The sequence below is a fragment of the Mirounga angustirostris genome, unplaced genomic scaffold (assembly GCF_029215605.1).
Source record: "Mirounga angustirostris isolate CCGP_5_RB_7025 unplaced genomic scaffold, mMirAng1.0.hap1 SCAF_8, whole genome shotgun sequence".
Classification (NCBI taxonomy): domain Eukaryota; kingdom Metazoa; phylum Chordata; class Mammalia; order Carnivora; family Phocidae; genus Mirounga; species Mirounga angustirostris.
The window spans coordinates 110,155,218-110,169,492 of record NW_026991716.1 but is presented as its reverse complement, the minus strand read 5'-3'; the positions used below and the strand labels follow the sequence as shown (position 1 = coordinate 110,169,492).

General features: G+C 37.4%; 1 protein-coding gene and 1 non-coding gene across 2 annotated transcripts in view; one reads left to right on the top strand and one right to left on the bottom strand.

Moving 5' to 3' along the window:
• THEMIS (thymocyte selection associated) overlaps positions 1-14,275 on the top strand; it is a 187,634-nt gene that overhangs the window by 120,668 nt on the left and 52,691 nt on the right. The window lies entirely within an intron of this gene.
• On the bottom strand, positions 16-120 carry LOC123838037 (U6 spliceosomal RNA). Its single transcript, XR_006789378.1, has one exon. It is a non-coding gene; the product is annotated as a U6 spliceosomal RNA (small nuclear RNA).

Below are 14,275 nucleotides of genomic sequence, written 5' to 3'. Positions count from 1 at the left end.
CAAAATTTTTTTTAAAAAAATATGGAATGCTTCACGAATTTGCATGTCATCCTTGCAGGGGGCCATGCTCACCTCTCTGTATCATTCCAATTTTAGTATATGTGCTGCTGAAGTGAGCACTGTCTTTATAACAATCTTTGATATACTTCTGACATTTCTTCAAATTGCCATTTCTTCATATTAGACCTCTTCCTTCAGAATTAGGAACACTCAGTTGTGTGGTACTCTCTCCAGTGTAAAACTTCTGTATTTTCCTTTGAGTAAAACCAGAGATTATGGCTTTTAACGTGGGGATCATCTGCTTTTAGTCGTCTGTCATTCAGCAGATATTTCTTGATTATTATACTTTAGGTACTGTTTTAGATGCTGCATATACATCAATAACAAAGGGGTAAATGACTTGATACTCTATGTAAATGTTACATTCTAGTGGGAGTAAAGAATATAGAATGGCAGTTCATGGTAAGTGCTATGTAAAAAAGAATAGAGCAAGATAAGTAGGATTAAGAGTGCAAGGCGAATAGAATAATTTTAAATAGGGTGGTCATGGTACGCCTTACTGGGAACAAGACACTTGTCCAAAGACTTCAATGGATAAGATGAGCTGTGCAGACAGAGGATGGGGTAAGTGCTCCTGGCAGAAGAAAGAGATGGTACAACCCTGAGGCCTAATGTACTCAAAAATCATCTGGAAGGCCAGGATGGCTGGAATATAGTGAAGAAGGAGACAAAAGGGGATGAGTTCAGACAAAATGGGGGAGGTAAATTGCATAGGTCTTTGTAGGTCATTATAGTAATTTTGGTTTAACTTTTTATGAGACAAGAAATGATTGGAGGATTGGGTCGGGGAATGACAATTATATTTTCAAGGATTCATTCTGATTTATGTGCTGCTGTTAATAGGGGAGCAAGGATGGAAACAGGGAAACCAACTAGGGGGACATTGCTATACGTGATGCTGCCCTGGGCCAACAGGGTAGCAATGGGGGTAATAAAAAATGGTTAGTTGTAGATGTATATTAGAGTGCAAAGCAAAAGGTTTTTCTTTCTGGGTTGCATTTTTCTCCTTCTACTTTCAGTAAAGAATCTTCATTTTATAACTCTCTGCTGCTGACCTTTTAAATTTAGCTTATTCCTACCTAGATTCTCTTATTAATACAAGTTTCTTCTCTTGGACTTTATATAGGTACAATTCTCTTTTGAAAATATTGAAAATTTAGGGCACCTGGGTGGCTCAGATGGTTAAGTGTCTGCCTTCGGCTCAAGTCATGATCCCAGGGTCCTGGGATCGAGTCCTACATCAGGCTCCCTGCTGAGCAGGGAGCCTGCTTCTCCCTCTGCCTCTCTCTCTCTGTCTCTTATGAATAAATAAATAAAATCTTTAAAAAATATATTGAAAATTTAATTTTAGATAGCTGTGATGGAAAAAAAATACTGTCTGGAAATCAGGAGAATGTGATTCTTATCCTGGCTGTGTTACTAGTTCACCATGTAATATGGGATAATCTTAGCATTCTTTTTTTTTTTTTAAAGATTTTTTATTTATTTATTTTTTAGAAAGCAAGTGAGAGAGAAACAGCATGAGAGGGGAGAGGGTCAGAGGGAGAAGCAGGCTCCCCGCCGAGCCGGGAGCCCGATGTGGGACTCGATCCCAGGACCTTGGGATCATGACCTGAGCCGAAGGCAGACGCTTAACCATCTGAGCCACCCAGGCGCCCCTAATCTTAGCATTCTTGACTATAAAAGGTTAGAGTAAATGATCAGTATTATTTTTTTGAGCTTAAATGTTCTACCAATCTATGATTCTGTATCTGTATTCTGGTCAGTAAAGAGTTAAAAATAACTGAAAAATCTTGATTTGGGATCCTTGACATATCAACAGATTGCTTTGCTGAAGAATTCTTGAGAAGAAATAGGAAGTCCAAAAATGAGCTTATAGTATTTTGGGGGGACGGTGGTTGTCCTTGACATTGCTGGTAAGTTTCTCTTTTTGACAGCTGAAGAGGGGCCTTTTTCTGTAATGCTTGATTTCATGGGGCCTGCTTTGTCTTTATAACCCTACATTTAGTGGGAACTTGGTTCCCATTTTCTGTCTTTTTTTTTTTTTACCTCCCATGAGAGGATTTTCCCAGGACTGCCTCTTTTTAGAATTACCCTTCCCTATTTCAGTCCTGCATTTCTAAAACCTAATTTGTTGTGGTTGTATCACCATGTTATATATGTACAAGGCAATATTTCCATGCACCTTTTTACCTGTTTCATCCTATCGTTTCCCTGTATTTGACACTCTTCTTGAGATTCCTTTCCAGGGCTACCAGGTCCATCCCCATATTGCATCCACTGGGACATAGTCTTCATGTGTACCTTGTTCTCTCTTCTCTCTTAGATCACACAGTACATCTGATTCTGTGCCCTGGTGCTGCTTATTCTGCCCTGAAGCTAGCTCAGTCTGTTTTGAAACACATAGAACAATATTGTTTCCCCCATTTCAAGGGCGTTGCATTTGCGACTCTATTTGACACCGGGAGACTAGAATTAAGATACTAAGAGACTATGAAATGAAAGGCAGAAATAGCTTGTTCCTGCAAGTGGAAAGAAATTCACCCCCATTTTGCTAAAAGCACTAGATCTTTCTACTCAAACATTTGACATCATGACCAGGCTGGAGAAAGAGTGTACCTGTTCAGTTATAATTGGTTCTGCTCAGAGAAGTGAATTTCTCATTGTCTGTGCAGCTATAGGAAATATGGTTAATAAAAGCACATGTCAGTCTGACTGAAGCTGTTCTATAAAGCCTTGCCAGGCCACTCTGCAAAACTGGTATTTCCTATTATGAAAACTAAATCTCAAATCATAGTTAAAAGGTAATCAGTCTTCGGGAGAGTGGTCTGTAGAGGTAAGCAGTAATTCAGATTTGATTGGCAACATAGGCTTTTCAGGGAATAGTTCAAAATGAGAAGCATTTGGAGGAAGCCAGAAACACAATCCAAAATGATGATTCTCGGAATTTTCTAACATTGGGTTATTGGTAGATATATGCACATTTTTTAAGTTGTGCTTTCCTAGGAACTATGATGATAGTAAACGGTGGCTTTGCGTACTTCATCTCCTTTAGCTCCTGTAACACGACCTTGTGATACAGGTATCATTGTCACCACTTCATAGCTGAAGAGACTTGCCCAAAGTTCCTAGATTGTAGTCAGTGTCGGGGTGGGCCTTTCTCCTGCCAGCAGAGCCCAGGCATTCCTTATGGTCCCATGATGCCTCCTGGAAGGGTGGTGTATGATTGCCTCTAACAACTTTTCTGTGCTATTGCTCCTTGCTTTATACCTGTGTTTATTGTTTCCATCATTGACAAAGCAGAGCAATAGCACTTTCATCATAAGGTGGTTGTAAAGACAAAATTCAAAGAAATAACACATATCTTAAAAAGAAAAAAAAGGGGGCGCCTGGGTGGCTCAGTTGTTAAGTGTCTGCTTTCGGCTCAGGTCATGATCCCAGGGTCCTGGGATCGAGCCCCGTATCGGGCTCCCTGATCAGTGGGAAGCCTGCTCTCCCTCCCCCACTCCCCCAGCTTGTGTTCCCTCTCTCGCTGTGTCTCTCTCTGTCAAATAAATAAATAAAAATCTTTAAAAAAAAAATAAAAAAAGAAAGAAAGAAAAAGCCCCATCCAAAGGGAATTAATGTGACCTCACCTAAAAGCTCAATTTTGTATGCAAATTTCATGATTTGAAATAAAATCACTCCCTCTAGTTGAAAGGCATTGTGATTAGATACATTAGTAGCCTAAGTTTAGAAGCATGCACATTTTTCTTTTCATACAAAAATGGTGTTGCTGACACACTGTTGTGAGAGACAGGTGTTGTATGCCATTTTCCTAGTTGGATCTGCACTGAATCTGTAGTTCTTTGTGCTATAACCAGGTAAACAAAGACTGTACTATGTATACCAATATACCTGTATTGTATATAGGCATCACTACCAACTTTTTGTTTGGACTTTATAAAATTAGTGTTGCCCTACTGCTGCTTTGTCTTCGTCTGAGATAGAGCAGAACTAAGTCTCCAGATATTCTTAACTTCACTCAGGAGAATTTTCCAGTTTGGCAAGTAATCAAGCAATCTTCACTACATGGGAATTCCTTAGGATTTCATTTTTTTTCTTTTGCTACTTTGCTAATATTAATATTGATGTACACAGCTTATCTCCTTTGTTAGACCTGGGATAGTCTGTACTTCAGATTCCATGTCTTGTATGAGTGGGTGACTGTCCTGAAAAGATGCTTAATAAGTCTCTGTCTGGGGCCGAACAAGAGAACACATTTTCATGACACTTAAAATATCTCCCAGGGGAAACCATTTGGATTACATACAGAATTTATTCAATGCAAAGCTAAATAACTCTAGGACTTATTTCTAGGCTACATGCCAATCATACTGAATTTATCAAATTACCCATCAACTAGTTGGAATATGTAGATAAAACAAACAAAAAACAGCTGTTCCTCAAGATGGGCAGACCATGAAAGTTATTCTAGGCCATTGAAAGGACTCTGATTTTTTTCTATGACTGAGATAGGGAGCCATCAAAAGGGGAGAGCAGAGATGTGGCATGATATGATTTATGCTTTAAAAGAATCACTATGGGGGAATCTGGGTGGGTCAGTTGGTTAAGCGTCTGCCTTCAGCTCAGGTCATGATCTTAGGATCCTGGGATGGAGCCCCTTGTCAGGCTCCCTGCTCAGTGAGGAGTCTGCTTCTCCCTCTGCCGCTCCCCCTGTGCATTATCTCTCTCTCTCTCTCTCAAATAAATAAATAAAATCTTTTAAAAAAATCACAATGGCTGTGAGAGGGTCCTAAATGATTAACATTAGTAATGCTCAGGACACTGAAGTTTTGTTTCTAAAGTGTGATCTAGATATTAGGGCCATTTTGTTTTGATTTTGAAATTTATTTGAAAATATCTTTGCTATATCAAAGTAAATAAAGTCAGCTTTATTTTTCTAATGTTTTGCCATATTCTGGGCAAGTGGGCAGAAGGTAACGAGGATTAAGTAAAGTAACCTGGTCTGAACAGAATTTGTGAGATATAAAAATTTATTGCCTATTCAGTGATAACAAGGGAGAATCTCTGAAGCAGATTGTTTTTGTTGTGTGTTTTCAAGAAAAGATTTAGGGATAAAAATGTAAAAAACAAGCACCCTTATTTTCAAATAAGAACTAAAATCTGAAAATGTTTTAGTACCAAGTTACTGCCTGTAAGTGATTACCCTAAAAGTTTAGGTAGTTTAGAGTAAGACAATTATTATGAATACCATTGATTTCTTTAATCAAAATGTCAATAATGGTGAAGAAAGCATTTTACTTTTTTTCCCATTTACATTATCTGCCCTACTTTTCATTATTCAGTAATAGAAAGTTGTAAAATAAATCAGTAAAGGTCACTGGACTATTTAGCTTCAGGCCCTAGATCTGATTATTGGAAGGCAGTTCTCTGTGAATGCTTTCATGTTTCCTCATGGTCTAAACGTTCAGAGGAATGACCACTGGCAAATTAGGTTAAAGGATGATTGAATAGCAAGCATGTTCTGGAAGATAGTTATATTCCTTCAGAGAGATTCAGAGACTCCTCTCTCCTGTAATATTTGCTTATATCCCAGAATAAAAGCCTCTCCCTCTCCAAAGGGCAGGATGGGACAGTGTGCCAGTCAAGCTCTGAGTGTCATACTTTTGTGAGTCTGTGGTACAGTCCTTCTGTTTGTGCAAAATCCTCATTTCCCCCCAAATAATTAGCCAATTATATCAATGCCATTTATTCAGAATGATTTTAGTAGTGATACCTTTTATAGCCTCACCAGTGCTAAGATGCTCTGTGATAATAAACTGTGTTCTGATCTAGAAACTTTGTGTTTCGGGCGCCTGGGTGGCTCAGTTGGTTAAGCGACTGCCTTCGGCTCAGGTCATGATCCTGGAGTCCCTGGATCAAGTCCTGCATCGGGCTCCCTGCTCGGCAGGGAGTCTGCTTCTCCCTCTGACCCTCCCCACTCTCATGTGCTCTCTCTCATTCTCTCTCTCTCAAATAAATAAATAAAATCTTTAAAAAAAAAAAAGAAACTTTGTGTTTCCTGTCAGGATATCTATCTATCTATCTATCTATCTATCTATCTATCTATCTATCTGTCTGTCTGTCTGTCATCATCTCTCCTTCATCTGCTCATCTACCTGACACCGTGGCAGGCTGACTTCTTATCTTATGAGCATTTTCTCAGACCCTTAAATGTCAGACTGAACACTGATCTCCTCCCTTTATGAGGCTCATGCCATGTTGATGTTTGTACTGATGAGGAATGAGACTCATTTTGTGTTAGTTGTCAAGATATTCTGTATGTCATATGTTCTCTATGATACATTCAAAAAAGAGATACCAGAAATACTGTGTGTATAAATATGCAGTTCTTCACACACACATATTTGCAGGACTGTTGAGATGGTTAGGGAAAAGCATTTCGTTGGCAGTGGTGATAGGTTTGAATTTCACTGAAACATACTATTAAGGATGATGTCATACAAAAAACGTGGTAACTGCAGCAGAGTGTCATGTTGGCACACACCATGGACTTGTGTTTTCTGGGGCTTTTATCTGTACGAGTAGATATGCAAGGTTTTTGCTTTCTGGCTAAAGGAAGAAGGGGTGGTGTATATATGCAAGGGTGCTGGAGAGAGAGTAAATAATACAAGAAGGTTGGGGGGATTTAGAATATGGAGACTTAACCTGATATATAGTGATTGTCACAACTAGTATCACAGCTTTAGGAAGAGGCAATGTTAAATAATTATTGCTGATCAGTTTCAATAAATGTCTAGTGATAGGGCTGTTCCCAGACTGGGTGGAGTCGGTATAGAAGGAGCTTTTCCAGGGACCTCCCAGATTGGTTTAACAGTGACAGTAATCTGAGAATGAGGCTTTTTAAAAATTTGTTTTGTCATGGTAGGAACATTTAACAAGAGATCTACTTTCTTAACAAATTAAGTGTATAATACAGTATTATTGAATATAGGTACAATGTTGGATGGCAGATCCCTAGAACTTATTCATCTTCCTTAACTGAAACTTCATATCCATTGATTAATAATTTCATTTTACCCTCCTCCCAGCCTCTGGCAATCATGATTCCACTCTTTGATTCTATGAATTTGAGTATTTTAGGCACTGCATATAAAGTAGAATCATGTAGTATTTGTCTTTCTATGACTGGCTTATTTCATTTAGTATCATGTACTCAAGATTCAACTATGTTTTTGCATATTGAAGAATTTTCTTCTCTTAAAAGGCTGAACAGTATTCCACGGTATCCATATACCACATTTTCTTTGTCCATTCATCTAATAATGGATATTCAGCTTGTTTTCATGTCTTGGCTGTTGTGAATAGTGCTGCATATGGATATGAGAATGGATTTATCCCTTTGAGATCTTGATTTCAATTCTTTTGGACAAGTATCTAGACTTGGGTTTGCTGGATCATATAGTAGTTATGTTTTTAATTGTTTGAGGAATTTCTGTCCTATTCTCTAAGGTGCTCCAAACCCAGTGTGCCCCTTTGGTGATTGTAAGTCTCCTGGGTTTTGAGGCTACTACTGAGCTGGGGGGTAGGAATGGGATGAAAGCAAGTCAAGCCACCACAAAGCTCACTGTTCCCATCAAGATTAAGTCGTTTTTTGAATAAAAGATTCTTGGGTTGTTGAAAATACTGAGTTAATTTTAGAGTTCTGAAAAAGTTGATTCTATGATTTTTGCCAGTGTTCATTGCTTTTATGGATGAGTGGAGTTTTGGAGGTCCTTAGTCCATCATTCCTAACTGTTGATCTTGGGCAAATTATTTAACCTCCTTTTTTCTCAATTTTTACATTTGTAAAACAGGGATAATAACATGCTTCAGAAAGTTTTTGTGAGGATTAAGCAAGTTTATTTTAGGAAAATCACTGAGAATAGTACCTGGTACATAATGAACACCCAATAAACACCTGCCGTTAAGATCAAGTAGATTCATTTAAAATACATTAGTTCAGATGTTAACAAACCTATCTTTTATTATTATTGTTTTTTTAAATTTTGGTTTAATATTCACAGCATAAGTCACATTTTATTTTATTTTTTAGTTGGTTTATCTGGGTAGGTAGATTTATAGATTATATTCCATAAAGCTTCAGACCACAGCAGCTGTTTTCCATTTTATTATATTGGATATTCCCGGAAGCTTTTTGAAACAATGACCAATGGCCAAGCTGTTGAAGACATTATGATTATGCTAACTGTTCAGATAAGCATGTTGAAAACCATAGTAAAACAGCGTGATTTTGCCTTTTGTTACCTCAGAAAAATAAGCCTGTTTATGCATGTACTTTTTTTTAAAAAAAGATTTTATTTATTTGAGAGAGAGAGAGAGAGAGCATAAGCAGGGGGAGGGAGAGGGAGAAGCAGGCTCCCCACTGAGCAGGGAACCCAACGCGGGGCTCCATCCCAGGACCCTGAGATCATGACCTGAGCCAAAGGCAGACACTTAACCAACTGAGCCACCCAGGTGCCCCTGAACTTTTTTTAATGTGGTTTATAAAACAGCACTTTTTGAGAGGATTGCCTCTCAAAATATAAATATAAAATTTATGATATTTTATGAAATACCTAGAATTATCAGTTATTGATGTTTTTATAAAATGTTACAAATTTTGATGACAAAGATGCTTCCTTGCAACATCCCCTACTAAGGGAGAGTGGACATTAGAAGGGCTCTTTCAGTGACTTAAATGTCAGCAAACTCCAACCTGTCAGAGAAAGCACATGGGAATTCCATGAGTAAGTTTAATGTACAATCAAAATGGCCAGTTCAGAATATTTAACAACTGCAATTAATTATGAAAAGTAATTAGTTATTTGCCCATTGTTCTGTAAATATATTAAGCATAATAGGGGCACCTGAGTGGCTCAGTCAGTTAAGCATCCGATTCTTGATCTCAGCTCAGGTGTTGGTCTTAGGGTCGGGAGTTTAAGCCCCACATTGGGCTCCACGCTGGGCATGGAGCCTACTTAAAAAATAGTAATAATAAATAAATAAAATATATATGTGTTAAAATATATCTGTTAAATATATATGTATATACACACATATATATAAAGCATAATACTCCTAATTATCCCCTTCATTAAAGATGAAGGGGATATTTATTATTTATTTATTAGTATTTATTAGCATTCTATATATAGAACTCTATATAGTATAATATTTATTAGTATTCTAAAGGCTCTGATTTTTGAAAAATGCCTATATTGGTTCAGCAATTTTTCTTCATTTCTAATACTCAAATGAGATATTTTAATTACTATATTTTTTAAATCTTTTCATATAGTAAAGATAACACCAAATCAGATCTAAAAGTGAGAAGTGTACTAGATACAAAACTTTCTAAGGTGTATCATTCTGAAAAAATAATTTAGATCATATATCTATACATTTAACCCAATCCCCCCCAAAATTCAGCTGACTTCATAAAAACAGAAATTCACAAGCTAATACTAAAATTTATATGCAAATACAAAGGACCTAAAATAGCCAAGACAATTTTTTTTAAAAAAGAAAGAAGTTGTAGAACAAATATTACTTCATTTCAATTTTAATAAATCCACAGTAATCAAAACATTGTAGCACTAGAATAAAGATAAATCTAAGATCAATGTAGCGTGAAAGAGCAGAGAAATAAATACACACATAAATAGTCAACTGATTTTCAACAAAGGTGCCAACATAATTCAATGGAAGTAGGTAATCTCTTTATCAAGGGTATTGAAACAACTGGTATTTATGGAACAACTTGATATCAACTGGGAAAAAAGAATGTACCTCATAAACCCAAATCAAAAAGCTAAAGTTATATAATTTTTAGAAGCAAAGATAAGATATTTACAATTTGGGAAGGCAGAGATTTTTAAAAAATAGGACACAACAAAAATGAACCATTTTTTAAAAAGTTAAGTTGAATGCCATCAGATTTGAAAACTTCTTCTCTTGGAGCAGCTGAGTGGCTCAGTCGGTTAAGCGTCTGCTTTCGGCTCAGGTCATGATCCCAGTGTCCTGGGATTGAGCCCCACATCGGGCTCCCTGCTCAGTGGGAGCTTGCTTCTCCCTCACCCTCTGCTTGCCGCTCTGCCAACTTGTGCTCTCCCTCTCTCTCTTTGTCAAATAAATAAATAAAATCTTTAAAAAAACAAAACCAAAACTTCTTCTCTTTTCAAGATACTCTATTAAAGATGAAAAGAAATATCCCGGTCTGAAAGAAAATATTATATACATGTATCTAAAAAAACATTTTTATTTGTTATATGTTAAAAAAAAAATCTTGCAACTCAACAATGAGAGGACAACACAACTGGAAAAAAGAAAAGAAAAAAATTTGACCAATTTACAAAGGAAGCATTCAAAATGGTTGATAAATGTTTGAAAAAAAAAAAACTGCTCTACATTCAAAATCATCTTTGTCAGTAATTAATCACAATGAGTTACCAAATAGCTAAAGTTAAAAAGACTAACAGGATCAACAGGATCAACTAACAGGATATATATATGTGCTTGTGGAGGAATTGGAACTCTCATACACTGCTTATGGGAATTAAATGATAAAACTTTAAAAAAAAACTACGTGAAAGATTTTTTAAAAAAGATTGATTTATTAGCCTGATGATGGGTATTAAAGAGGGCATGTACTGAATGGAGCACTGGGTGTTATACGCAAACAATGAATCATGGAACACTACATCAAAAACTAATGATGTAATGATGTATAGTGATTAACATAGCACAATAAAAAAAAAGATTGATTTATTTTAGAGAGAAGAGAGAGAAAGTGCAGGAGGAAGGGGCACAGAGGAAGGGAGAGGAGAGAGAGAGACTCTCAGGCAGACACCCCACTGAGCACAGAGCCTCATGTGGGGCTTGATACCACAATCCTGAGATCATGACCTGAGCCAAAGCCAAGAGTTGGATGCTCAACCAACTGAGCCACCCAACTGCCCGTATATGACAAATTTTTAAAAGAAGTTCTGTATAAATCTTTTGTAAGACTTTGCCATTCCACTTGAAGGAACTTACCAAGGAGGAATGATAAAAGTATATATCCACACAAAGACATGTACAGGAATATTTATATATTCTTTATTTATTGTAATTCCAAACAAGAAGCAACCTATATTCTTTCACAGATGAATAAACATACTGTTGCATAGCCATATAATGGAATATTACTCAGCAATGAAAAGGAATACAAAGGCATGAATCAATCTCAAAAGCATGAAGCTGAACCAGAGAAGTCAGAGAGTAGACAGTAAATGATTCTATTTATATAAAATCTAGAAAGGCAAAACTGATCTATAGTAAGAGAGAGTAGATCATTTGTTGCCATGGGTGGGAGACATTCACTGAAAAGGGGCATGAAATAATTTGGGGTGGTGGAAATAGAAAATATATTTTTTAATTTAGGAAAAAATATCAAAGCCAGAGTGGTACCAGTAAAGTATTGTGGCCTGTAGTTCAAGATGAGACCAAAAGTGTGGCTGGAAGTTTCTTGAGGCTTCAGAAAATTATTTTTTCTGAAAATTATTTTTGCAGAAAATTTTTCTCTCAGTAGAAATTATATCTAAGGCTCTTAAAACATATTCACCCTTTCTGCTATGAGCCTGTGCATCCTCACTACTGACCCAAAGTGAAGACCCCACTCAGAAAATATGTTACTGTCACTTTTGTCTAGTGAATTTCATTACAATTTAAACAAATCCACAATTTTTAAAAGAATTGTAACAGTTGGGACAGAAAGGAACAGAGCATTTAAAACAAAAAGTTTCTTGAGCCCCAAACTTCTTCCTGGCAGGAAACAGGCTGAGAACACTACTCAGCTGCAAACATGAGCTATTTCTTTTCTTTCTTTTTTTTTAAGATTTTATTTATTTATTTGAGAGAGCGAGAGAGGGAGAAAGAGCGAGCACAGAGGGAGAGTTAGAAGGAGAAGCAGGCTCCCCACTGAGCAGAGAGCCTGATGTGGGACTCAATCCCAGGACCCTGAGATCATCACCTAAGCCAAAGGCAGACACTTAACCCACTGAACCACCCAGGCACCCATGAGCTATTTTTTAAGAAATGAAGATGATTGAGAGGATAGTGTCAAGACTTCAGAGCATGGGGCCTGCAGCCAAGAAGAATAACCCAGAGAACATATTTGGGTCCTAAGCAACATACCCCTGCCTTCTGAGCAAAGTGAAATGGCAACTGTGCTTTGCTAGATTTCAGTAATTTTTCAGACCGGTGACTTCATTTTGCTCCCATTTTTCCTCCTCTTTTTGAGTGGAAACATCTATTGCAGTTCTCCTGATCCTGTTTCTCCATTGTATGTTGGATATGTGGGGGCCACATAGCTTGTTTCTTTACTTGTCTTCTGATCAAGAGGTGGTCCACCATAAGTAATCTCAACTACACCAGAACCTGATTTACATCATGTGATCCTAGACTTAAAGTGTAATCCTGAGGTTGAAATGCGATGAAACTTTTTTTTTTTTTAAGATTTTATTTATTTGTGAGAGAGAGAATGAGAGACAGAGAGCATGAGAGGGAGGAGGGTCAGAGGGAGAAGCAGACTCCCCGCTGAGCAGGGAGCCCGATATGGGACTCGATCCCGGGATTCCAGGATCATGACCTGAGCCGAAGGCAGTCGCTTAACCAACTGAGCCACCCAGGCGCCCGAAATGGGATGAAACTTTGAGGGTTTAGGGAGTCTGGTAAGTATATGTTGGAAATGGAAGAGATGTGTATCATCTTTGGCCAGAGGACTAACTGTGATAGTTACTTTCCAAAGATGGCCCCTGTCATAATTTTATTAGATTAATGTTTGTTACATTAAACACTAGGGTGTCAGGTGGTGAGCTGAGGTTTAACAAAAGACCACAAGAGAATTGAAATAGAGAAGTCTTGGAGAAAATACATGGCAAGCCTGGAGAGACCACACGGGGCGATCAAGGCAAGGTGCAGCAAAGAGAACTGGGAGGACTGGGGGCACATGCCTTAATTAGGGTCCCAGGGTAGAGTCTTTGGGATTCCCAGGCTAAGATTAAATTGGTCAGTTTAAACCAAAGAAGAGTAAGGTTTTGGTAAGCTTCACAGGAGTTTTATCTGAGTTTATGAGGGAAAGGCCCTGGGAGACAGAGGAGACTGTTTATCATGCAGACCATTGGGGAAGTCATACCAGGAACTTAATGCTATCTTGTTGGAGAGACCACTGGGATGTCCAGTCATCACAGCATCCCGGCAGAGCCTAGCTTTCCCTATCAAAGTCCTCTGCATGTAGTGAGCCATCTTGGACATTGCAGACCCACATAATATCACAGGGAACTGGGCCTACTTGAGTCACGGAATGGTGGCAATAATAAAATGCTGTTTTAAACCACTATATTTTGAGATGATTTGTTATGCAGCAGTAGATAGCTAAGACATGTATACAAGCCACTAACTGGGTATAAACATGTAAGATTTACAGAATAAAATCAATAAATTGGCTATTATAGTATTTTTACTTTGAACTTGAGCTAATCTTAAACCTTTTATTCTGGCATATAATTACATAACCACAAACATTAGAGGCTTCTACAGTTGTTGCTATGTTGATTATTATTCTTTAGGTTGTTTGGCTTCAAAAAAAAGGTTGCCTTTTATAAAGTTAAGTGACAGTTTAAGCCATTTATAGATCTTGGCAAGGAAGAAGATACCAGATGTCATGTGTGTGATGGAACTATCCATAATCTTCTTGTTGTCATTAAAAAATCTCTTAAAATCCTTTAGTGGAAGTTTAAATTTGTAGCTCCTTACCAGTCAGGAGAAAGCAGGTAATTTTTTTTATAATACATAAAGAATTTTTAAGGTATCTGAGTATTTTTAACTGTTTTCTTTTTAATGGTGGAAAATGGGATAAAGAGGCTCAAACACATTCTAAAAATGTAAATTCTTCTTTTAGAAATTTCTAGTGTACAACTTGGCATGCTAGTCATGCTGAAATATATCCAGAGTATGTGTGATGATCAGAAACTGTTCCTTGACAGAAACATTCTAAGTCTTGAGGCTTCCACATTAGCTTAATTATGTGAGCCCATTATAACAAGCTATATTTTTTGCCTTGTTCCTCAAGGAAGTGCATTTTAGGCCAAAGTTCTGTATTCTTATCAGCAGAATCTTAGAATTACCTCTA